Raw genomic sequence first — 26,002 nt, forward strand, 5'->3', positions numbered from 1 at the left:
ATATATATATATATATATATATATATATATATATATATATATATATATATATATTTGGTACCAGGGATTGAACTCAGGGGTGCTTAACCACTGAGCCACATCCCCAGCCCTAGTTTGTATTTTATTTAGAGACAGGGTCTCACTGAGTTGCTTAGCACCTCATAGTTGCTGAGGCTGGCTTTGAACTCTCGATTCTCCTGTCTCAGCCTCCCAAGATGCTGGGATTACAGCCACTGTGACTGGCTGATTAATCATATTTTTATTATCACTAATAAATGTAGGCACTTTGGTCTATGGTGTTCTCATTATAGTCATAGCTTTGTTTGCTCTCTTTGTACGTTTTGATGTTTTGTTTTGTTTTTTTTGGGGGGGGGTTGTTATTACAGCATTGGAAATTTCCTTTTGGCCCAGATGTTTTCTAAAAAATATTCCCAATTGTTTAATGCGTAGGTCTTTGCTGCTTATTTCTTGTACTGTATTATCAACATTTCTAAATGTCCATTGAACTGCTTTGGGCCAGGGTATATTATCAACTTTTATAAAGCATTTGTGTTCTCTCAAAAACTGTTTTTATTTCATCAGTTCTATTTGTCAACTCAATTTTTGGATTATTTAATTCAAATCCATACTCTGTATAAATTTCATTTATTTTAGAGATTTTAATCTGGGGTCTAAGGAACTACCTGGGACTAAGCATGAAGGGGATTTAGGAGCCCCTAAGAATTGAACAAGTTGTGTGTGTTTGTGGATTAATGGATTGTTTTGGGAGGGAGCTTGTAGCATCCATCATCTTTTGAAAGGACTCTGTGACCCCCAGTTATGAACACTCATTTACCTGGTCTAGTCCTAGTCTGATTTTTTTTCTTAGTTGTACTTTTATTTTACTTATTTTTTTGAGATGCTGAGGATCAAATCCAGTGCCTCACATATGCCCTTCATAGTCTGATTTTGTATGCTTTTTCCTTTTGTTTTTTTGTGTGATTTATATTTCACTTTTATGTTTTAGTTTTAAATTGTTTTTTTTTTTGTTGTTGTTAATATTATTATTATTATTTTGAGACAGGGTCTCACTGTATTGCCCAGGTTGACCTTAAACTCCTGGGCTCAAGTGGTCTTCCTGCCTCAGTGTCCTGAGTAGCTGGGACTATAGGTGCACATTATCATGTCTGGCTTCTATTTCATTTTCAATATTTATTTCTCTTTTTATGTATGTTGGTGTAGTTTTCTCAAATCTTCTTTTGAGAAATAGGCATTTTTAATAATTACATATTAAAAACTGTGCCTTTTAGTACCCTGTTTACCTCTTTTAATGCTTCTAGCTTCAACTTTTCCAAAATTGTGATTGAAGCCTCTTGCTTTTCTTGAATTTGCATTTGCATGATTGAGTTTAGTGTTTTACTTTTTTAACTTGTGTATATATTTTGCTGTGTGTCTGTAACTTATAAACGGCAAATTGTTGAACTTTGTTTTCTGTTTTTTATAAAATTATTTTCTTGTTACTTAAGAAATTCTGTTATTAATATTTTAAGCAAGTCATAATTAATTTTCATCTTTATATTTTAAAATATATTAGCTCAATTAATCCAAGTAGGCCATGCTCATTCCCTGCCCATCTCTATGAGTTATTAACCACTTGTAGAGTGTTATTTCTGGGTAGACTAGAGGTCTGCCTGCTGCTGCCTCTCTCTGACTTTTTGGTTCAGTGTCACACTCTGCCTGGAGCTAACTTTTCAAGTCATAACCTACAGCTTTAGTGTCCTTAGTTGTAAATATAGAAGAATGATGCCACTCTACAATCTTTTGGGGTTCAGAGGTGTACAGAAAGCAAACCTGTGTATTAAATTATGAGGTACAGCTGATTATTAAGCTACTGGTATTTTGAAAACTTTTTTGAATTGAGGGCCTTACATATAACAAACTTGAATTGAGGGCCTTACATATAACAAACATGTACTCTACCATTAAGCAACACTCCAGCCTTACAATATATATTTTTAAGTTCTTATTCTCACTTGCAAAGTTGTTTTAACATTACATTGTGCCTTCCTTTTTGGAAAATCTTGCAGATGTAGCAAAGAAATACACATCCAAATCCATCCCACCTCCCTAAGTGAACCTGTAATGGTCATTTGAAGAGAGAGGGGGACCTTAGTCTCATCTCCCTTTCCTATCACCTTTTTGTTTCTGCCCCGGCCTTCTCATGCCACTCCACCCACCCACAAGACACTGTCAGCACCTTCTTCAATGGGAGGAGGGAAGTGCTGTCACAGCTGCAAAGGCTTATGAGAATGGTCACTTCTGTTCACTCCAGTTGCAGGTTGGGAAATTAAAGCTGATGACTTGCCCAAAGTATGTGGTGATTTAGTGTCAGATCTACCCAGCAACCATGGGGAAGAATGTTTCTTAATATAATATTGGAGCCCTAGTCTGTTGTAATCCAGAACATGTCAGAGGTGGCAAATGTGTTTAGCCATCACAGGCCATGGTTGCTCAGTTCTTGGGGATGAGTGGACATTCACCATCATCACATAAGGTGGATGTATTGATTTTCTGGGAGTGAGGAAAGATAAACCTTTTTCTTGTAGGAAAACTACCTTCTGATAGTCAGTATCTGATATCTCAGAAAAACATGTTATAAAGTTGCTTGGTGAGTGTGGAATTGGAGTATAAAATGATAGAAGATTTTGCCCCATGATGCTATGTGTGGACCACCACTACCACATCACAGAGTCCAAACACTTGGTCTAGTTGTCAAAATGTTTATTGGGGCATGTGCTGGAGAACATCTGTTTGCCTCACTCACTTTCTGCTTTTGTGGCTATCTGTGTTCCCTGAAGTCAGATGGCTTTCCACTATGCCACCCTCCTGGTGGTCAAATGAGGGTGGTGAGGGAAGGAGGTGTTTCGAGTGCCCTCTGGTGGTTCTCTGCAAGCATTTGAAAGGGTTTTAGTAGATCACCAGAAGTCCAGAAGGTCTTTTCGTTGGCCTTCATTTTCTTTTCCTTCTTTTTCCCCCCCTTGTCTTTAAATCCATCCCAGCTGCCGGGCACTGTGGTGCATGCATGTAACACGAGTGGCTCAAGGGGCTGAGGCAGGAGGATTGGGAGTTCAAAGCCAGCCTCAGCAAAAGAGAGGCGCTAAGCAACTCAGTGAGACCCTGTCTCTAAATAGAATACAAAACAGGGCTGGGGTTGTGGCTCAGTGGTTGAGTGTCCCTGAGTTCAATCCCCAGTACCAAAAACAAAAGCAAACCAAAATTAAATCCCTCCTTTCCCTTGTCACTGATCCTAGCTTGGCTAGTTTGTCTTCCCCCCCCCTAGAGATAGCTGGAAGCACCTCTTACTTCTCTCCTCTCTACTTCTCTTAAATCTTCTAGTTCTTGCAACTCCAGAAATGAGAGGGTGTCACATCTAACCAAGCTAGGGTCAGTGTGTTCTCTACTTAATCCTCACATTCTCTCATCTCCCAGAAAAGGGAGAGATACCTCCTGGGTTTGGGACTCACCTCTCAGGACCATGGGACCACTTTTGACCACCCTCAAAAGTGAGGAGCTGTCCTGGGCTCACAGTAGGGATGATCAGGGGATACAGGTCTTCCCTTGGAGGCGGGTGGTATGTATCCAAGGCTCATAAATGTGAGTTTTACCCCAAGACTTGAAGCCCTCTCCCATCAGTGCCCACTCCAGAAGCACTCAGCATGGTCTCCCTCTCTGTCCATCTTTCTTTCTACTAGGTTGGGAAGGGCCTACAGGTCTCTCAGTGCACCATACCCCACTGGGCTGTGGTGTAAGCTCTCCACTAGCATTTGCTCTGTGAATCAAGAATGTTTCTTCACCCTCTGTTTCCTGTTTCCAGTTTGCTGATCTCAAGTCAGGAATCAGATACCACCTCCTCATCTGCCTTCTTGTTCACAAATTCCCCCCAACTTCTGCTTCTGTATTTTGCTTGACAGCTTCTCTTTCTCATCTGATTGCTCCCACCTTAGTGTAGGCTGCTGCCATTCCTCTGCTGGCCCAGTACACAGGTCCTCCTTGACCTCCCTTCCCTTCTGTCCTTCCTTTCTTCTTTTGGCAGCCTGTCTTTACCCTGCAATTCTGATGAGGTCACTCTCTTCCTCAGATACCATATTGAATTTCATGGAAACCTAACTATCCAGCCTGGTCTGAAGGCCCTTTCTGATCTAACTCCACATGGTCCAGCCACTTCCTCTCCCAGCCACCAAAGGAACATGGGCTGAAGGTGGTGGTGGGGTTCCTATTCTAAGATAGCTACTCTGAGGAAGCCTGCTCCCCCTCAACACCCACCATTCTCATCAGCTCTGCTGTATTCGGGGTCTGAGGTGCACTTATTTAACCAGGAAAGTAGACCAAGTTTAGGGTTAGGGTCAGCACTTTGGCTAGTGGAGAATAAGAAAATAGGTTGCAACCATCTTGTGTTTCACTGTTATACTTTCATGTTGTAATCTTAATGCATGCCATATTCATGTTTTCCTAAAAACAACTTTTTCACAAGCACCCCAGCCATGATTCTCTGTGAGCCCTTGTCTTCTGCAAACTATATCTCAGCTAAGAACTCCCAGGCCTCTCGCAGACCTTCATGATGGTCAAGGTTCATTTTGCTCTTGGTTGCTTCCTTGTTTCATGGATGCAGGGAGAGGGGAGGAGATTTCTCTTCCCACTTCAAGGTGACAGTGGAAGACCTTGTCATTTCATGTTCTCAAAGAGTAAGAAGGCTGGCAGGAGCTCATTTCACCATAGTATGTGGAGAAAGGGGAGTAAAAGGGAGGGAGAGAAAAAGATACATCAATCTATCAGGACAAATTTGGAGAACAGAGCTTGGGATACAGTGCCCTCTGTGTCTCAGTCCTGGGAGTACTACCTGAAGGTGTGTGTGGCATGGAGCAGAAAGCTACCAGAAGCCAGGAAGTGGAGAAAGCTCTGCTCACCAGGGACAAAATGTAAACCCCAAAGGCAGGCCCCCAGTGAACTGCTTCCTCTAGTTATACCCCACCTGCTTATAGTTACCACCTAGTTAATCTGTATCAGTAGATTAATCCACCGATTAGGTTACAGCTCTCATAATCTAATCTTTTTACCTTTGAACATCCTTGCATTGTCTCACACATGAGCTTGTTATCGAAACCATAATCATGTTGCTGCTCAAAAAATGTCAGATTTTGCAGTGTATCAGATTTCGGGCTTTCAGATTAGAGACACAAAACCTATTGTAACTCTTTCTTCCCACCCCCAAATTCCCTATGATCCAACACAAAATGTGTTTATAGTGGGTTACCTTTGATTTTTGTAGCTAAACTACAGAATATCAAAGGTGTTGTGTGTGTGCATGTGTGCACGTGCATGCACGTAAAGTGTACAATAGCTAGAGGAATAGATGTCACCTAACAGTAAATGAAGGATGTATAGACTTGAGTCCTCTATAAGGAACAGGATTAATATGTTTTTGATTATACAAGGCAGCTATCATATTAGTGGACCACCTCTGGTCACATGCGCACCCCCACCACTGAGAACAGGTACCAGGGATTAACAGCCTTTTCCCTGGGCACAACATGATTTTGTTATCTATTATTTGGAAGTTGATATAGTTAAAGGAGGTGTGTGGAAATGCCACATTGACAAAGGGGTGTTGTGGTTTTGTACTGTTATAACCTGCCTAACTGAGCTAAGTTTCCCAGAACCACCTTCAATACATGATTTTGAGTCAGCATTGCCCTAAACAGACATTTGAAAGACACCAGGGTGGTAGAAAGGAAGTGACAGCTATCACAATTGGTAATAGTGAGAGGCAGAGATACTAGGATTAGAGTGAGGCCAAGGGTCCCTGGGGCTAGCTTATACATAGGAAGCACCCATTCTCAGGGCTGCACAAGAATAAGGGTTAGAGCCTGAGAGTGAGGACTCCTTAAATGTTGGATCTGCTTGAAACTACCATTTGTGGTAGTTCTCCCTGTTCTTAGGAAGTAAGTAGGCCCAAGAGTGACCTATAAGAACAAAGCACTGCTGACCTGACTTTTCTGCTATGGGCTGAAACCATCTCCTCTGCACATTCCCCACTTGTTACAGAGCTTGACATTAGTAAAAGCTGATTTTATTCAGGAACTATTACAATAAGGAAAAAAGAGGCCTTAGTATAAAATTGGGCTCAATTTCAGATACATGATGGCCCAATGGGAATTTGTAGTTAAGGAGCAGGGTCAGAGCTGGTAGATGAAAAACAACTAAGAGAAAACACCAAGGTAAAGAGGGATTCTTGCTAAACCAGTTTAATAGGATTCTTACTGAAGGTAAGTCAGGTGTTCAGACATGGGCCGGGGGAGGTAGGGGAAGATGAGATAGTTTATATAGCAGAGGTGATCAGCTATTCAGGGTGTGAGACTCTGGCTAACCTAATTTAGCAGGATTCTTGCTAAAACTGGGCAGTTCAGGCTCTGCAAGGACAAAAACTGAAGCCCAAAGTCAAGCCTAATTGAGAAGGTGGCTAGTCAGAGGATCATGACTAAAGTTTGGTCAATGAGAACATCTTCATCACATTCCATCCCTGGGTTTCCTTATACTGAGAAGCCTTGGGCACTATTCCAGCTGTATATTTCCAGAATTCTGTCAACTCTTGTTAGAAGTTTTGGTTGGTTATTGGGCTGTGCTTGCTCAGGAATCTCCACTATCCCTGGCCTGGGGGGGATGGCCAGTTGCCTCTATGAGGTTGTCCCTCTCCTGTTGTGCCCAGGGGAAAGGCTGTTAATCCTTGGTACCTGATCGCAGTGGTGGGGGTGGGCATGTGACCAGAGGTGGTCCACTGAGAAGCCCTCTCTGTGCCCTGGAATCTGGTCTCATGACCACCTCTTTCTTTCTTTCTTTTCTTAACTATTTTTTTAGTTGTCAATGGACCTTTATTTCTTAATTTATACACGGTGCTAAGAATTGAACCCAGTGCCTCACACATGCTAGGCAAGCTCTGTACCATTGAGCCATAACCCCAGTCCAGATGACCAACTCTTTCTTTGGGTGGTGCCATGTGCAGGGGCTAGGCCCTGCTCTGCTGGAGCCATTTTGCCTCCATGAAAGAAACCAGCCAAGGTGGGGTAAGGGCAGGGCAGGGCAGGGAGAATTCTAGAGACACAGGGACAGGGGCTCTGAATGCAGGCAGCCCTGGATTTTCAGTTATTCAAAAGCCTCTTGTTTGAGGACATTTGAATGGGGTTTTCTGCACCCTGTAGTATTGCTTACTGACATGGACCATAGCAGACATCAGTACACATGCTATGAAAGCACAACAAGGAAGGGCACCTGATAATTCTTTCCTACCCATAAATGAAGTAGAAAAAGGCCAAGAAATCCTACAATACAGATGTAATTAAATTGGAAACATAAGGAGAACAGACATGACTTGTGTAATATAAGTGCTTGGTAAACGTTTTACAAGGAAATGCTCCATGAAGAAAGTAATTTGGGGAAAAACTCCCATTTTCAGGAATTGTGGGCTAGGCCAGAGAAGAGCCAAAAGTAACAGATGGAAAAAGATACCATGAAATTCCTATCCAAAAGAAAACTTGTGTAGTTATATTGATATCAGACAAAAGAAACTTTAAGGTAAAAAATACCATATGAAATAAACAGTTACTTTATTTTAATAAAACTTTTATTTCATCAGGAAGGAAACTTTTAAATTTGTATATACCTAATAATGTAATCTAAACAATAAAAAGTAAGCTGGACATGGTGGACATGCCAATAATCCCAGCTGTTCTGGAGACTGAGACAGGAGGATCTCAAGTTCAAAGCCAGCCTTAGCAACTTAGCAAGGCCCTGAGCAACTTAGTGAAACCCTGTCTCAAAATATAAGAAGGGCTGGGAATGTGGCTCAGTGGTTAAGTGCTCCTAGGTTTAATCCCTGGCACTAAATATAAATATAAATATGAATTTATGTATTATATATAACATATATTTATATATAAATAACTAATTAATTTGCAAGGAAATATAGAGATATTCACAATTCTAAGAGGAAGAGAAATAAAAATCGAAAGGAAAATAGAAGATTGAAGATTGGAAGACCATTATTGGCTCAACTCAATGGACTTAGAGATATAACATTATATTCAACAGTTACAATGTGTATATTATCTTCAGAGATAAGAATAGACATGGAACTTTGACAAATATGTATTGGGTTATAAAGTAAGTCTCTATGTCAAATTTCAAAGTATCTTCCCTAAACACATAAAATTAAACTAGTATATAACTAGAATGCCTTTACATGTTTGCAGATTAATACATTGCTAAATTGTCCAACAGTCAGAAAATTAAAAAATGAAAATGAGGTAATATTTGAACTGAAGATGATATATAAATGAACTAAGTAATAATGAGACTACTATGTAAAAACAGGCAGGATGCAGCTAAGTTAGTACATAAAGGGAAACTGATAGCCTTAAAGTGTGTATCTATTCAGGACCAAATGATGAAATTAATGAGCTAAGAATATACCTTAGAAGTCAGATAGAGAATAGCAAAATAAACAGAAGAAAGTAGAATGAGGGATGTAAGAAAGACAAAAAATGAGGGATGTAAGAAAGAGAGCAAAATTAGTGGAATAGAAAATAAATAATTAGATGACAACAAAAAAGCAAAGTTGCAAGAAAAAGGAAAAAAGACATAAGTCACTTATATCAGAAATGAAATGGGACATTTGACACATGCAGAGCCTGAAATGTAGAAGCTATTATAAACAACATTATGCCAGTAATTGAAGATGAAATAAGCAAATTTTGAAACAATCTATTTGAACACACATTTGACTCGATAAAAATAGAAAATCTCAATTTTTTTTTTAAAGCCACTAAAGGCATTGACTCATTAGTTAAAATTTGTTCAACAAAAGAAATTCCCAGCTCACATAGTTTCACTAGCAAGTTTGATTAGCCATACAAGGAAAACACTGTTCAATTTTAACAAACTCTTCCAGGGAAAAGAAATTCCCAGCTCACATAGTTTCACTAGCAAGTTTGATTAGCCATACAAGGAAAACACTGTTCAATTTTAACAAACTCTTCCAGGGAAAAGAAATTCCCAGCTCACATAGTTTCACTAGCAAGTTTGATTAGCCATACAAGGAAAACACTGTTCAATTTTAACAAACTCTTCCAGGGAAAAGAAATTCCCAGCTCACATAGTTTCACTAGCAAGTTTGATTAGCCATACAAGGAAAACACTGTTCAATTTTAACAAACTCTTCCAGGGAAAAGAAATTCCCAGCTCACATAGTTTCACTAGCAAGTTTGATTAGCCATACAAGGAAAACACTGTTCAATTTTAACAAACTCTTCCAGGGAAAAGAAATTCCCAGCTCACATAGTTTCACTAGCAAGTTTGATTAGCCATACAAGGAAAACACTGTTCAATTTTAACAAACTCTTCCAGGGAACAAAGAAAGAGAGGACCCCTCAAAATTCATTTTATGAAGCAAATATAACCGTGGTCACAAAACCAATGAGAACAGTCAGAAAAATAATATTATAGCTGAATCTCACTCAGATATATAAATGCATGTATTCTGAACAATACACTATCATACCGAATTCAGCAATATTACGTGACAGCACATGATGGACAAATCTAGTTCATTTATTTGAAGAATGCAAGGTCAGCTTTATATCAGAAACAGTACATTATGTGCACATTAGAGAGAAAAGAGAAAAATCATAAGCATACAAAAATATGCAGAATAAGCATTCAATAAAATTTAATTAATTATTTATAAAAACAGTAAACAAGGAACAGAAAAAACTTTATTAACCTGATGAGGATATCTTTAAGGAAATTTACATCGGCCATCTTGTCTAATTGTAAATTGTTTAAACACATCCCTTTATGACTCATAACAGGATGAGTATGCCCCTTAATTGTTGCATATGGTTGTGGGGTGCTAGCCTGGATGAAGGGTATAAGGCAAGGAAAAGAAAGATACAAGAGTTGGGAGGACATGTCACTATTCACAGATGATATGTTTTATATATATAGCAATTCCCAAAGAATTCACAGATAGACTAATAGAATCAATAAGAAAACTTGGCACATTTTTTGTGTGTGTATGTTTAAAAATGATACAATTTACAGTAAAACATAAATCACTTTTGGGAGTAATCTAGAAAGATGTTCAAGATTTAAATGGAGAAACTTATACATCTTTGTTGAAAGTAAAAACAACCTATTAATTGTACATAGTGGTTTATAGATTGATGGGCTCAGCAGTCAAGATGTAAGTTCTTCCTTATTTAGTCTGTAAATTCAACAGGAAACCAATTCAAAAGTTCAGACTCTGATTCATTTTTGTTAGAATTTGATAAATAGATCATGAAATCTTAACAAAAAAGAGTAAAGAAAATTCTGGATCCTTTTGAAGGAAAAGAGGAGAACACGCCCATTGTGATCATCTGGGCTTCATGGTTATGATTAAGAGGAATTTCTAGAATTTTCCCTCTGTGTTCCAAGTCCTCTCTGGAATTCTGTACTCTTCCCCAACACCCCAGGCACATCTGGGGTCATACCTAGAGATAGTTATCCAGTGTGTCTGGGCAGGTGTCTTCTTTTCCAGGTGTGATTGATTTATATTTGTGGTTTTGAATTTGTGTCAAAGATGCCTAAATGCAGCACAAAAGCCTCAGAGATGCAAGCCCTGGGCACACTCACCAGAATAACAGAGCATTTGGTTAAGGGATGCACTGTTCCTGGTAGGTGCCTGGCTGCACACCTCTGTCTGATTGTACACCTCTATCAGGCTATCTGGGTTCGCCTATTCTGAGCCAGCACTTCTTTTCTTAGCACAAGCTTATTTAGCTGGATTAGTCTGTTTTCTTTTTCTTTTTCTTTTTTGTTGTTATAACAAAATACCCGAGACTGGGTTATTTAGAGGTTTATTTATCCCCCAGTTTTGGAGACTGAAAGTTCAAGCCCAGGTGGTTCAGCCTCTGATGAAAGCCTCCTTTGACTGCATCTCATTATAGTGGATGGTGTCATGGCAGGAATGCATGCAAGATGAGGAGATCACATGATGAGACAAGAAGCCAGAGTGGAGAGGGGTCAAGGCTTGCTGTTTCATAACCATTCACACAGAAACTAACTGGCATTCTATGAGAATTACCTTAATCCCTCCCAAGGGCAGCCCCCACCCCCCACCCCCCACCCAGTGACCTGTTTCCTACTTGTAAAGATTTCATCACAATACAGCCACATCAAAGACCAAATCTTCAACATATGGACTCTTGGGGGATAAACCACATCCAAATCATAGCAGTAGTTTCTCTATGGCTTGTAGAAGGCTTGCTGGGCTGCATTTCTGATGTCACCAACTCTCTTATGTCAGAATTACCTCTCCTTACAGAGGATATCACAATACCTTCCCTGTTTGAAATTTCTTACTCCAAAATTTTGTATTTTCTGGTCATTTTCCTTGGTCCAAGTGAGGAACCTGGGGGTTCAGCTTTCCATTGCTGTAACAAAATAATTTTTCTAATTGAATTATAAAGAGAAAAATATTTTGTTTCATGATTTTAGAGGTTCTTTTCCCTGATTGGGCAGAACCATAACTTATGTTTCTGGTGCAGATGCCAAATGGCAATGGTGTGGACTACACGGCAGAGGAAACTGCTCACCTTATGGTTGGAAAACAGGTGAAGCAAGAAGGGGCAAGGGTCCCACAATCCCCTTGGGGGGAAAGCCTCCATGATCTAAAGACCTCTCTCCGAAACTCCTTTTTCTAAAGGTCCGTGGTACCTCCCAATAGGATCACCCTGTGGAATATCAGGGGACATTCAATATCTAAATTACAGCAAATAGTGAACCAAGAGAACTGCCCTGGCTTTCAGAGAGGTGCATGTCCTCATTTCTTTTCTTTTTAAAAAATATGTGTGTGTGTGTGTATATATATATATATATATATATATATATATATATATATATATATATATACACACACACACACACATATTTTTTAGTTGTCAAATTGTCAAAGGACCTTTATTTTTTTAATATGTGGTGTGGAGAGTCAGACCCAGTGCCTCACACATGCCAGACAAGTGCTCTACCACTGAGCTATAGCCCTAGCCCCCATTGTCCCTTATTTCTTGCCCCTCAAGTGAGGACATGTCCTGGGAGCTGAGACAGCCAGGAGCACTGGGAATAGGCTCACCCTCCCATTAACAGATCATGGGAGTCATGAAAGATGGAGACATGCTTGGTCCTGCATCTATGATGGGAATGACCCTTTTTGAAGTGAGAATTCTAGGTTTTGAGTTTCTGTAGTGTGGCTAGAAACAGCCAGCCCACCTCTAGTCTCTTCAGTCTGCAGATCCATCACATTATTCTAGGAAAGTGGCTTCCTTGTCCCTTCAAGCCTTGCTCTCCATAGGTTCTTTGTTTGCAGTTAAGTGAACATAGCTTCTGCAGCCAGCATCTCACTGATAGTAGTCACATGCTCTTGATCTATGGAAACAATTGGCCCTGGTTAGCCAATTTCAGGTTTGTTCTTCCTGTGCCTATGTCTATAATGGTCTTGTTTTAAAATCACAAACAACAGTGCATACTTGTTGTATTAGTGAGCTTGAATACCTTATGCAGGCTAACTTTATAAAGGAAAGAAGTTAATTTAGCTCATAGTCCAAATGGCATGGTGCAGGTACTAGAAAGCATCTCCCTGGACTTCAACACCTCATGGCCAATGACAATGGTGGGAGTGTGTGCAGGAGCAAGTGATTGTATCGTGAGGCCAGATTCAGGCTTTTGTTACAACCCTCAGCAAAAAAACTACCAATGGGTTGCATGAGAACTACCTCAATGTGCCTTTTCAGGGCAGCTCCCCCATAAACCCAAAGACCTTCTGCTAGGTCCCACATCTTAAGGGTTTCTCAGCTCCCACATTAACATATTAGGGATCAAGCTCCCAATACATGAACCTTTGGGAGACATATTCAAACCATAGCACTACTCATGTTCATATTAGCAAAAATATTGCTTCTTCAAGAATGGGGCTGCTAGCAGGGCATGGTGGTAATCCCAGATACTTGGAAGGCTGAGGTAGGAGGATCACAAGTTCCAGGCTGGCTTGGGGCAACTTAACAAGACCCTGTCTCAAAAAAAGAAAAAGGGTATGTCCCACGTGATATCCTAAAGTGCTCATTACAGATGTCTGCAAGACCTTAAGGACACATGGGGCTTCCTATCCTGCATCCCTTCCCCTTTTTGTTCCTTGGATCCTGACTCCTAGCCTACCTGCTGTCCCTGCAACTTGCTAGGTATATTTTCCACCTCAGGGCCTTTGCACTTGCAGTTCCTTCTGCCAGGAGCACTCTTCCCCATGCACCTGAAGTGTTGGTCCCCTTATTCATTTAGGGTGGTGACCATTCAGCTAACCAGAAGTTGTCATTCTCCCCTCTTAAAGAACACATGACACCATGTTAGACATCATGTGGTATTTGTTCTGGGTCTGTGTCATCAATTGGCACTTTCCTCTAGGATTGAGACCCTAGGTCATTTAGGCTATGTCCTCAGGTCCCAAAGCTTTGTTTGGTATTGAGATGATCAGTGGATATATGTGGAATGAGTAGTTATAGGTTATACTGGGGAAGGAGGAAGGGTTTGAATCTGGGGCTGGGGAGGGGAACAAAGGGGACCTAACATGATCCTTTGTTTTTCCTTTCTTAGTAAAAGCATATGCAATAGTTGACATTAGTATCTGTTACTTCTGCTTGGGGGTGTATTGGTGTTTGTGTCCATGTTCTTAGCATTTTTGCCATAAACCTCAGATCTATCCCCTACCTATAACTCATCCCACCTGGAAGAAGTGAGAAAACATCTCTGGTACTCTTGGTCTGAAAATTACTCTCTTCAAGGTGATGTCTCCCCTCTTGGAGAGCTGTACATCCTGTGTTAGGAGAAGAGGGTTACGTGGCACCTGAATATCCTTTGCCCCAGCCCCTCCCTTGGGAGAAGGTGCAACCCTGGGCTCTGGTAGGGCCCTGGGATTAGCTGGAATTAGCTGGAATCCACATACCCAGGCCAGGTGGGAAAGGATGAGAACACTGACCAGGAGTAGGGAACCAGGCCTGCTGTGTGGCCTTGGAGAAATCATTCCCTCCCATGTGGAAGGAGACAATTTTGTTCCAAGATCCATGACCCGAGGATTTTCCACCACACTCCTGGAGGTTATTAGTGATGGGGTGGAGACATTTTAGGGAGGGGACAACAGAGGCCTCTAGAGGACACTGTTGGCTAGAGCGTTGGAGTTCTGGGTTTGTGGATGTGTGGAGGTGTGTGGTTGAGTGTGTGTGAATATGTGTGTGAGGAGGACACATGTACAGGAAGTCTTGGATATTTTGGCCAGAAATACAACTGGGTCACTTCCAAGGGCCCATGGAAGACAATAATCAGGTGATGCAGGTGAATTGTGCATCTTCACTGTGTGACTGGATTCTGACCACTTGGCTGTCCACCGCCCTGGGTGAGTTCCCTACCACTCCACATTCCTCTCCCAAGTATGGTCCTGGGGCCCTTGGGCTGGGTGGGGGGATCTTGGAGAGTAGGGTCTGGGTCTGTAATGTAGAGTCACTTGGCTCCCCAAGTTAGAAGGAGGAATGGCTCCTCTCACCCTCTGCATGTCAATCATGATCAATAATCGGGGATGGGATGTTTAGCAATGAATGTGCTTTAGCCTCATAGGCCCAGAGGGACAAAGGCAGGCAATGATGAGCTTGTGTGACCAGAGGGGAACCTGAGGCTGGAAGGCCTGGCAGAAGGCAGGGAGCACTGGCTTTTTGGCCCCATTCACAGACCTGGGTTCCCTGGCTGAGTCTCAATGTATAAATCATGGGCTGAAGGCTGACTGAGAAGAGATCCCCTCAGGGTCAGAGGCATATGACAACAGCCTGTGTGAGGAGCACTGGGCCTTGAGACTGGTGGATAGGGCTCTGGGTGTGACCCTTCCAGACCTCAGTTTCTTCTGTGTAGCTGAGTGACAGGGTCCATTCTCTAAGACTCCTTTCCAGGCTCCCCCAGTGATTCCATGGTGCTCCTAGGCCTCTGGCTCCTGGGGCAGCTAGACTGGATAGTTGGGACTTCTGAGGGTCTGACAGTGCAGGCTTTGAGGTCCAGGCAGAGTAAGAGGGCAGTAATCCCTGCTGCTGGAGGTGCTGGGGCTGGAGATCCCACCAACCTTCTATATCAAAGGCAGCCACTCCAAGAAGACCAGACTGTGACCTCCAGCATAAACTAAGGGACCAGGTATTAGCTGGGGCAGAAGGGATCAAATCCTCTTCCTGTGTCCTGAATGTGAACAATGATCACCAATATAGTCTCTCAATCTTTCCCACAGCCCCAAATATATAGGCTCCAGCACATAGTAAGGCTGGGATTCAGAGAAAGGAAGTTATTTGCTCAGGGTCACACAGCATGTCTGAGGTAGGTTTGGATAAGAGGCCAGGAGATGACAGCTATGATTGAGAATTGGTGCCATGGGCCAGACAAACTGTAGTCATTGTCTCAATTAATATCCAAATCCATTCTGCAGGTGAGAGATTGTTGTTATCATTCCTTTTAGAGGAGAAATCTGAGGCCCACAGAGGGGGAGTGAATTACCCAAAGTCAAGAGCTGATGAGGGCTGGGCTGAATGCAGCTCTTTCCCCTCTTTCCCCTGTACAGTCTCCTCTGGGAACAACAACATCCTGGGTTCCTACAGGCCCTTTGCTGCCATCCTGCCATTCCTCCCCCTGGCCACTCAGTAGAGGGATGGCCACTGGGTCTGTAGCCCTGACTCGGCAACCCTGACTCTGCTGATGTCTGCTCTTGGGGCTCCTTCTGCACCTCTGACTGGGGTTAGGCTTTGGAATGTTGGAGGGAGAGTCCTTCATGTAAGCATGTCTAGTTCCTAACAGAGGGCAGTGCTCCATATAAGAGTACCCTTGTGTGAGCATCGGCAGATCCCTTCCTCTTCTGGCTTCACTTCTTTTTTTTTCTTTCTTTTTCTTTTCTTTCTCTCTTTCTTTCCCTTCCTTCCTTCCTTCCTTCCTTCCTTCCTTCCTTCCTTCCTTCCTTCCTTCTGTGCTGGGGACCCAATCCAGGGCCTTGTGCATGTGAGGCAAGCATTCTACCAACTGAGCTATATCCCAGCCCCTGGCCTCATTTCTTCAGATGGGAGACCCTGGGCTGGAATGTCAGGACACCAGTAGTTCATTCTGCCTCACTCTTTGGGATTTAACTTCTTTCAGCCTCAGTTTTCCAACCTGTGGAATGGGATGATGATCCTTGATATCAGCCTCACAAAATCTGTGAGTACTAAGCCCAATAATTAGTGTCCTTGTGTTTAAAAATGTAATAGGAAGGGGGAAGTCAGCTCAATAATATCTCAATATTGGATCTGCTTTTTGAAATGGCGGATCTGATAAGAGATAAGGTCTGTAGGGCTTCTACTTGTCCCCCTGAGCCCTGCCCCTGTACTTCTGCTTATTCAAAGCCTCTCCCCTTGCTTGTGGCCTATTCTACTCATCTGCTCCCAGAATTCTTATGCACCCTGTGAGGCCTCACCCTGGGCCTGCATCCCAGCATCCTCTCCTAGTTCCCTCTCTCTGCCAGTGGTTACTTCCTGTGTTTGATTCTCCCTCCTTCCCAGGGTGAGGCCCTAGACCTCCTTCCTCCCTTTGTCCCCTGATCTGGCAGAGTCCTAGAAACATACCAGGGCTTAGCCATGTGGCACAGAACCCAAGGATTTTCTGGTTGATGAATAGGATGTCAGTCCAGGAAACAGGAGTCTGGGGTCTTCAAGGTGGAGGGACCGGGGTGCTGCAGTGGGGCCTGTGTGTGCTGGCCTTAGCCATGAAGGAAGCAAGAAGTGTACTTTCTTGTGCTTTTGCTCACGCTGACCTCCTCACCTTCACCAATAGGATGCCCTGTATCACAGAGCTAGAGTCATCAGAAGCCCTGTGTCTATACTGGGGACAGAGTAGCTGATGATCAGGATGACTCCCAGGGTATCTACCAGGCATGTTTCCACACAGACCACCCCTTATGGTGAATGATCCCTATTCCTATGGCCTTATAAGTACTCGGACTTAGTGATAGGGCTTTCCTGATTCTCATCTCAAGTCAATGGTCACTGAATGTCCACTGTGCCAGCTGATTTCTTTAAATTTTTTTTATAGTTGTAGATGGACAGTATGTATGTATGTATGTATGTATGTATGTATGTATGTATTTATTTAATGTGGTGCTATGGATCAAACCCAGTCCCTTAAATGTGCTAGGCAAGCACTCTGCCACTGAGCTATGACCCAGCCCATACCAGCTGATTTCTGGGCCCTAACAACTTTAGGTTTTTAATCTAGAAGAAGGGGAAAAAGTATAAGGAACCTTGTCTGAAGTCTCTGTCCCTAGGCCATGGTTCCTGGGACAAGAGTGGAAGTATACTACAGGGATCAGGAGGTGAAAATGGGGACAGGCCTGGTATTCTGCAGGACATGTGTGTGCTGTCCTGGCCTTTTCCCAGGGAGTTTCACGGTCACCTTCAACAGTCATTCCTGGAGTCCCTACTGATCCTTAGTTCTGGGTCCTGAGAAGACCATGGGTTCCCCTTTTCCTGGACTCCTAACCCCAAGCTCCATGGTTCTTCCCTTGGGAAAGCTCTCCCTGTCCTTCATTAAGATATTGCTGAGAATTCCTGGAACTAGAGGGAGCAACTGGGTATAGAGAGCAGATATTGGGCTGAAAGAGGCACTTGCCAAAAACTGACCCTCCCAGAGGTAGGGGAGAGCAAGAGCCCTGGACCAGGTCTTGTGTGGCATCTCCAGGAAGAGGGACCCCCCTCTTCCTGGAGACGCCACACAAGGTCTGGACCCTTTCATGGTCCCTTCCCCATGTGTCTCAACCTTGATTTTTTAAAAAAATCTAGAAGTAGGGTAAAAAGTACAAGGAACCTTGTCTGAAGTCCCTGTCCCTAGGTTATGGTTCCTGGGGCAGGTGTCCTAGGTCCTGTGGGCCCTGAGCTCTCCATGGAGAAAGCTGGATAGAGCAGGGGTCCATCTGGTATGGACTGAGGGTAGCCAGCACCTGAGTTAGCAATGAGATTGGGACTTGAGTCTCTTCTGTAGCTTTGATCAGGTCAGTCAGGGTCTCTGGGCCATCATTTCTCTACCATGTGATGAGGATTCTCATAGGTTCTTCCTTCAAGGGTGGTTTGGCAATGAAGTAGGTCTGGAGAGAACTTGTCGGGGGCCATGGGAAGGAAATGCCTCAGAGCTGTGCCTGAAAGCAGCCCCTTCTGCATGACTCCCAAAGCAGAAAGGCCATGGGAGACCGGGGAGGATGGCAGGGTTGAGCCTGGGCTGGGAGGCCCCAGTGGTAGCCCAAACCAGAGACTGTACAGGACACATGGAGGGAGAGGAATAGGGAAGAAGGCTCTCCAAATACCCAGAGAACTGAGAATGGAGCTAAGGTAAGCTGAATGAAGACTCCAAAGACTGTGCTTCCTAACCCCACAAACTGGGAATGTGTTATATTGTGTGAGCACAAGAATCTTGCAGAGAGGATGATGTTAAGGAGCCTGAGAGATAGCTCCAAATTATCTGGGTGGTCTCAAGGCAGGGTATTTACAAGGGAAAGAGGGAGATGGGAGGTCAGAGTGAGAGAAGATGTGGGGATGAAAGTAAAGGAGAGAAACAGGGAGAGGGAGAGGGAGAAGAGAGAGAGAAAGAGAAGAGAGGAGGGAGAGAAAAAGGGAGAGACAGACTTAAAGGGCAGAAAGAGAGATTTGTAGATGTTGCATTACCAACTTTGAAGTTGGAGGAAAGAGCCAGGAGATAGATATCTGGGGTCACTAAGGTGGCCCAGGAATGCAGTGTCCTCTAAGAATTGGAAAAGGCCAGGATATGGATTCTTTTCCAGAGCCTCTGGAAGGAGCCCAGCCCTGCTGACACGTTGGTTTTAATCCCCACCCCACCCCAAATACATTCCGACCTCCAGACCTATGAGAGAATAAATGCATATTAGTTTAAGCCACTATATTTAAGGTGATATGTTTCAGTAGCCACAGGAGACTCTGATAGGAGCTGATGGGGAGACACCTTGTACCCTCACAGCCCCCACTCATGGTGACACAGACCTGACCCTTGGTCTTGAGACCCACTGCCTCTAACTCCCATGGTACAGTGAAGGGGCTGAATCCCAGGGACTGCAGGAGGGGCTGGGATGGGGCTGGGTATAGTTGTCTCCTTCATTGTCAGGGAGTGTTTGGAGCTCTAGATCCTGCTAGTCAGCCTCACAGAGAAAATATCAGTAAAGGACCTAGTTTTCCTGCTGACATTCACCATTGAATGAAGTGTTTCCAATGAATATTGCTTTCTCCACCAAAGGAAGCTAACAGGTGACCTTCTGTGCCACAGAGTTTAGAGAATCACCATGTCCTGAGGCCACTGGTTGGTCACCTGTGTGTGTGAGAGAGAGCCCAGGTCCCCTGAGTGCTGAAGCCTCAGGTAAAAATGTCCTTACTTCTAATTGTACAAGACACCCTCTCTCAGTGTCAAAACATAAATTCCCTCCAACAAAGACTTTGTTTAGCCTCATAGAAATTATGAGGCACCTATTTCCTTCCTCACACTGGTTCCCTGGGAGTTAGGAGCTTATCTTTGGCAAGTGTCCTAAAGTTCTTGTGGGCTTTTTGTGTGGCAGTTTCTTCCCAGCTTCTTCTGATTTCTCTTTTAGCTCTGAACCTACCACTGGATAAGAAATTGAAGAATTTAAGGGCTTGTGAAGTCAACAACACTAAATGTTCTTAATTCCATGGACTATCAGGAGTGATGGGGAGGGATTGGGGGTGGGCAGGAGCTGAGCAGGACGGAGAGGAAGAGGGGATTCCTGTGGGTTGGCCCACAGCAGGGTTTCCAGGCTGAGGAAGAAAGGACATGGAGTAGGTTAGACTGGCCCAAAAAGGGTGGGGAGAAAAAGTATCTCAGGAAGTCCTAGCCATGGATGACTGTCCAGGAAGGACCAGGGATTAGGGGGGTCCTGTACTGGGAGGAGGAAGGGGAGTGATCAGTCAGGATTCTCTAGAGAAACAGAATATATATATACACACACACACACACACACACACACAAATATAAAAAGGAGATTTATTAGATTGGTTTATACCATCAGAGGCTAGTCCCAATGGCCGTCTACATACTGGAGAGCCAGAGAAACCAGTAGCTGCTCAGTTTAAGAAGCTGGAGTCTCAGAACAAGAGGGACTAATGATGCAATCCAAGGCTGAAGGCCTGGAAGCTCCGTGGAGAGCCACTGGTGCAAGTGCACATTGAAGGGCTGAAGAAGCTGTTGTCTGATGTCCGTGGGTGATGGCAGCAGCAAAAGACACTCCGGTGCAAGAATTCAACTTGTACCTGCTCCTTCTTCCACTTTTCCTCTGGGTCTCCAACCTATTGGGTAGAGCCACCCCCTCAGTTTGCTGTCCTATGTACAAACTATCTCTGGAAACACCCTCAAAGACACACCCAGGAGTGCAGTTTGTTAATTTCTTGGACGTCTCTCAATCCAATCAATTTGATGATCAAGATTAACCATCACAAGCACATATGTATTCAGAACTTCATTGGAAGCATTCTATTTATTAGTATCTTTCTTTTGAAAATATGAATTTTCTTATATTAGAAATGCTTCAGAAACATTTTTATGATACTGATGTCTTTATTTTTCATAATAATAATAATAATAATAATAAAACTTCATTGAGTGTTAACTTTCACGCCAGATTCTATTTTTCACAAACATTTTGAAGGTTTGTGTAAGATGCTTTATGATGGTTGTGTCACACTGCTTTGTCCCACTCTTTCTCATGGATATTTGGACTATTTTTCTAGTTTTTTTTTTCTATCATTATTAATGTTGAACTAAACATTTTGTTTGTAAGTCTTTGGTTATGGCTTTGATTATTTCCTGCTCTACCAGGAAAAATTCCTAGCAGTGGAATTATGGAATTATATACTTTAGATAAACACTCTCTTTTAATGACTTGCTGCCTCTTCTAAGTTGGTTGTACATTTAAACGCCTACAGACAGTCCACAAGTGTCCATTCCTCTCTGGTATTGTCACTCATCAATTTCATAGGAATTTTGGCTCCTGGTCACCATGTGGAACTACGCCTCCTGCCATCCCTAGTGCTGGGGTCCCCATCTTCAAATCTGGCCTCACACCTTTTGAAAAACGTTTTTTCAAAACGAAGCCTGACTCTTAACAGGCCCCTATTCAGATTTCTCTAAAATATGCCTCTGGACTGCAGGACCAATGCTTGGAAACTTTGTGGTCTTCTGGCCCCACCCCGTGTGCTTCTTGTTATCCTTGGGACACACCCTTCCCTCTCCACTGCCTGCTACTGCCTCTGCTAGGTGCCCCCAGCACCAGTCAGTGCCCATTCATCTGTGAGATCCACATGGATATACCGCCCATAAAGGGAGCATTCTTCCTTTTCCTTCATTGCTCCTAAAATAGCCATGGGTTTCTCTCCATCACTGGACAGACCCCCTTGGATCAGATCTACCCTCTTTGTGTCCCCAGGTTTGCCCCCAGTAAATGTTTATAAACAAGTCAGTGAGTGTATGTACTTGAGGGAGACCAAGACAAGCCCTTGATCCCCTCTCAGTTTGCTTTGCAGAACACCCCTTCTCTTGGATCATCACAGAACAGGGCTGGGGGTATAGCTTGGTGGTAGAACAGTGCTCAGCATGGGCCAAGTCCTGAGTTAAATCCCCACTGCCCTTACCCCCACAAAATACAGAACATGCTCATGGAGCCCTGCTGTCCCTAAACACTAGCCACTGGTCCTTATTGTCTATATCTTCCCCCTGGAAGACCCTGGATGATCTGAAGCAAAGAATGACAAAGAATTTGCCTGGGAACTTAACCAAGGTTCTAAGTCTTTCAGAATCCTTATAATCGGGGACTGTCTTTGTAGATCCTTGGTGGGGGCAACCCCTACCTTAGCTCTTTACCAGGAAATCAGGTTAGAGTCCTTTCTCCCTCTGTAGATGTATCAGAATTACCTACCCAGCAAAGATTTTCTAGCTCCTTCTGATGAGTTAATGGAGACAGAGAGCGAGGATTTCTTGCCTAAGACACCTAGCAACTTGGTGTAAAGACTGTGTCCTGAGACTTGACCAGGACCAGTAAGGGACCTAGGAAGACCAGTCCTTTTGGACATGGTGTGGAGCAAGCCTGGAACTGGAGGTTAGGATTTTGGGAAATTTCAGTTCTTTAACTTCAAACTCTCTACCTGGCTGCTTGGAGTACAAGCTGAAGGAGAGAATCCACTAGGGGGCAGAAGAGACCAACAGTAGGAAAGCCTGAACTGGAAATTGCTGGAGCTCTTCAGCAGGGAGAGTGGGGATTAGGATGCAGGAGCAGAACTCTGATTCCACATTCCTGCTGTGTTAAATTTCTGTCAGTTTAGCAAATACTAGAGAAAATAAACTTATACAGAGAGGTTTATTTTGGCTCACAACTTTGGAGACTTTAGTCCATGATTGGTTGGCTTTGTTGCTTTGGGCCTGTGGTGGTGGATTTGATGAAACTGAAACCTCCTGCTTATTCAGACTTGGAGGTGACTGTTCCCAGCAAATAGAACTCTTTGCTGAGTCCCCTTCGGGGACTGTCATGAAAGAAGTATGGGAAATTCCAAGACCTGGGTCAGTGGCTGACCCCTCTGAATCTGATTTTAAGTAATTATACCCCTTCAAGGGTTTTCTATCATTTGATTTTAAAAAATGAGTTTCTTAGGGCTGGGGTTGTGGCTCAAGCGGTAGCGCACTTGCCTGGCATTCATGCGGCCTGGGTTCCATCCTCAGCACCACATACAAGCAAAGATGTTGTGTCCGCCGAGAATTAAAAAATAAATATTAAAAAATTCTCTCTCTCTCTCTCTCTCTCTCTCTCTCTCACCTCTCAAAAAAAATGAGTTTCTTAAGGTCAGAAGAGGCCTCCCCATTTCATAGCAGGTGACCCCAAAGGGTCAGTTGCTCAGGAGAACAAAGACTAATGGTGTCGAATCCAGCTGTCCTGAAATCAGATTCTGCTTTCTCTGGGAGCACAGTGTATGTGTGTGTGTGTGTGTGTGTGTGTGTGTGTGTGTGTGTGTTGGGGAGGGGGAGCATGAGGATTAGGCTGGGCTGCAAAGGTTGTCCACAAGCAGCTTTCTGCCACCCCCATCACCAGGGACCCAGTTTAGCCCGCAGATAGTGGTGAAGGTCAGCAAGTCAAATTAATCTAGGATTTGTGATTGTTATAGGCAAAGAAGAATATTGACCTGAAATATGCCAGTTCTGATTATTATTAGCACCTCGCTGTTACTGTTCTTATATTGTTTTCGTGGGATTTCACTGAAGTTACTGCCGCAGCCCGGCTGGCTGGGCAAAATAAGCGGGGGGTGACGAATAACTTGTGTACATTGATACAGCAGGAGTGGGAGCCCTTTATTCCAGGACAGGAGCAGTATTTATACATTCCACACAGCTTATCTAATTAGCATAAACTAGATACATCAGTCAACCAATCAGGAATCTCTACACTTAATGGCTCGCTTTTGTTACTTCTCAAACCACTCCCTCTGGCATTTTGCCAGGCACCATCCAGACTTGTTTATGAACTTTAACATTCCCCTGACAAAATGCCAGGTGTTATTTTGACTTATTTACAGACTCTAACAAGTTACCAAGGTTTGGTTTTTTTTAATAACAATTAAAACAAAATCTCTCAAAATGTCAATGCAAAGAAAAAGGAGTCAGAACATAAAAAAATTTTCAATAAGTTGACAATGTGTATTTCTTGTTCACTTCTAAGAGAAGTTTAAGCTTATTTACACCCACATGTATAAGACAATGACTATCATACAACAAATCACCCTACCGGGATGAAAAATAAAAAGATAAGTTGGTTCTAGGAAATGCTCTATATTATACCTAGTATCTCAATGCATTTGGCAAATAAAAACATTTCAAAATATTCTTAAATTATGTTTATTCAGTGAGAAACTACCATCTGATTTGGACAAGTTTTCTCTTCCTAAGTCATTTGATTGAAGGCACACCCTCACAGCATGCATTTTATCATTAGCATTAGCATTTTTCACATGACTTAATACCATGTTTCCTTTTCCCACATGGAATATTACCCAACTGAAGTCCCCAAAAGGAACCACCATATATTTATTACAAAGAGAGAAAAGAAAACTGTATTTCAATTTCTGCTTTCCAATATGATGGTTTAACTAAAACAAAACAGAATTTAATCAAATATGAAATAAAAAATGAAAATCAGTTTATGCATACATCATGACCATGATCATTAACACCGTCATAAAATGAGGGGAGAAAAGAGAGAAGCATCTGATTCTTCTTATGAAACTTCTATATGACTTCAAATTTTATTTCAAAAAGATTATTTCTTTAGAAGGCATTCTCCTGCCTGTGATGTATGAATATTGGGTGTCTTCTCAGGCCATCCCTGGGCAAGCAGATGAAAGCAAGTGTATGTGAAATGGAAACGGTACCCCTCCCAGGCTCCTGGTGTACACACACAGGAGACGTTTTGATTTCTAATCTTGGCTCAGATAAGAAAGAACAAAAGGGAAGAGTTACATTCCTTGGGGGGGGGCGATGCAGCCTATTTGAGGACATATCAGTCCATTCAAGTACTCAGACTTAGTCCTCCTAGCTTGCAGAGTTTTCAGTACCCTGAAAATCTCCCTCCAAGATTCCTCTCCTCCACGGTCTTCCGAGTGTAGTTATTGTATCCACAAACAAATAATGTCACACATTAGAGGATTTGGAGCTTCCCAAGGAACAACCAGGTCTGGTTATGTTTAGATTTAAGACATCTATGACAGATCTTCTCAGCAACCACTTTCTGACTTTGGGAGCCAAATATGCCTGAATTCCCAGCATCCAGATTTCAGTGGATGGAAATCATATCAAAAAAGCAAAGTCCCAGAAGCTAGAGAGGTAAAAAGAAAACAAAGATGGGGGTGGATCTCCTAAAAATCAAAGGAAGATCAGTAGAAGAAAGGGACCAAGGGGTGGGAGGTAGGGAGAGAAGGGGTAAATGCTGGGGAATGATATTGTCCAAAATTATATTGTTATATTGTGTGTATGTATGAATATGTAAAAATCCCATCAATATGTACAACTATAATGAACCAATAAAAAACTGAGAGGAAAAATAAAACAAAGACCTAGCAGCCTGATTGGACCATCTCTAAAGCTCTGGCACATTCTCCATACCTCTACACCACTAAAAGATCCTATAAAGTATTAAAAGAAATTAATTTGACATGGCCAGTTTATCTGTACAAAAAATCTTGCTTTATAAAAATACTCTCTGAAGTAAAAAAAAAAAATCATGTAAACACTGCCTCCAATTCACTGGGAAAAACTTTAAGCCTTTTTGTCTCATATTTCCAATAGTTCGCAATTTTAATTGTTCCGCGTTCTTGAAGGTATCAATCTGTTTTCTTCTTATTAACAGAATTCACAGTCTACAACTGCCTTTAAATATGACCTTGTGGTTTGATTGGCAGAAAAATATTATCAGAAGACTTATGATGTGCAAAAAAAGTACATTGACTTGTATAAAGTGATGGTTGGTTTCAACTGCCAACATAACTAAGGGTGGCACTGTGTAAGAGACAGCCAGCTGAGTGGCAGCCCCAGTAATTAAGTCATGGTTTTAATCAGCTTTCTTGCTGCTGTAACTAAAAGACCTGACAAGAACAATTTAAGAGAAGGAAAAGTTTATTTTGGGCTCACTGTTCCAAGGTCTCAATCTATAGTCTCAGTCAGCTACATTCCTTGAGCCTTGGGGAGAGGCAAAACATCATGGCCGAAGAGTGTGGTAGAGGGAAGCTAACATGATGATCAGGAAGGAGAGAGAGGGATAGGGAGAGAGAGAGAGAGAGAGGGAGGG

At 42.7% G+C, this 26,002-nt stretch overlaps 1 pseudogene; it reads right to left on the reverse strand.

Annotated features, from left to right (window-relative positions):
* Positions 1-20,048: 20,048 nt before the first annotated feature.
* The window catches only part of LOC107154538, an 8,260-nt pseudogene continuing 2,306 nt past the window's right edge, over positions 20,049-26,002 (reverse strand).

The sequence above is a fragment of the Marmota marmota genome, unplaced genomic scaffold (genome assembly GCF_001458135.2).
Source record: "Marmota marmota marmota unplaced genomic scaffold, marMar, whole genome shotgun sequence".
NCBI classification, from domain to species: Eukaryota; Metazoa; Chordata; class Mammalia; order Rodentia; family Sciuridae; genus Marmota; species Marmota marmota.